This window comes from Marmota marmota, unplaced genomic scaffold, assembly GCF_001458135.2.
Source record: "Marmota marmota marmota unplaced genomic scaffold, marMar, whole genome shotgun sequence".
Classification (NCBI taxonomy): domain Eukaryota; kingdom Metazoa; phylum Chordata; class Mammalia; order Rodentia; family Sciuridae; genus Marmota; species Marmota marmota.
This window is the reverse complement of record NW_026000051.1, coordinates 2,385,437-2,386,269: the sequence shown is the minus strand read 5'-3', so window position 1 is coordinate 2,386,269 and position 833 is coordinate 2,385,437. Positions and strand designations below refer to the sequence as shown.

Sequence of the window (833 nt, the reverse complement as noted above, 5' to 3'; positions counted from 1 at the left end):
GCCGGGCCGCTCCGCCGCGCCCGCCGGGTCCCGGCTCTGTCCTCGCAGCCGGCCGGCCGCTCTCCTCACCCGCTTTACCTCGTCCCTGCTCCGCCGGCTCCGCCTCCGCGCCCCGGTGCCTGCGGGCCGGAGCCGCGCGGAACCAGCCCCGGTGTACCGGTTAGGTTCGGGGCGCGCACGGCGCCGAGCGACCGCAGCGAGCTTCTCCGGAGGAATGTCACTCCTCGTTCGAACTACTTACTCAGGAATCCTCCAAGTAGGGGGCCTGGCGCCTCTTCCCAGCTCCCGTCAGCCAGCTTCATGATGGGCCTGGGCTCTGGCCTTGGAAGGCACCGGTGAAAGTCCTCCAAGGCGGACACGCAACGACCCGGTGGTTCCACAGGTTAATTAATACACCTGGGAAATAGGAAAGAGCATCGTTATGACCCGAAGCCAGTGTACAGTTTTCTAAGAAGTTTGTGGGTTGCACCAAGTTCGTCTTGTAACCGTGACGCTGTATTTTGGGAATGCAGGCAGTTTAAAGAATCCAGATTTCAGATTTGAAAGCTTGGCCAGATCCATAAAAATTGCCGTGAATAAAATGGTTTTTAACCTCAGAAGGATGGTGGATCTTAGTTCCCTTTGAGAATCTGCTGAGAGCGGAGAAGTGCACGTTGAAATCTGGGCAAAACTTTGGTGGGATGTCTGAGGCTTCATAATCCTGTCCCAGGTTTCCCACTCCAGGTTCAGAACACCCTGTCTTTAAAATTCTCTCTTAGTGGACGATATCTGGTCTTAGATGAAGTAGTGTCGTTGAGTTCATACAGTTTATAAGTTGGAGGCAAAACTAGCAG

At 55.5% G+C, this 833-nt stretch overlaps 1 long non-coding RNA gene across 1 annotated transcript in view; it reads right to left on the bottom strand.

Moving 5' to 3' along the window:
• The window catches only part of LOC125619633, a 1,555-nt gene extending 1,126 nt beyond the window's left edge, over nt 1-429 (bottom strand). Inside the window, exon 1 of the long non-coding RNA XR_007351157.1 lies at nt 242-429. This is a non-coding gene — a long non-coding RNA (uncharacterized LOC125619633). The remainder of the gene's footprint in view (nt 1-241) is intronic.
• Between the last annotated feature and the right edge of the window lie 404 nt (nt 430-833).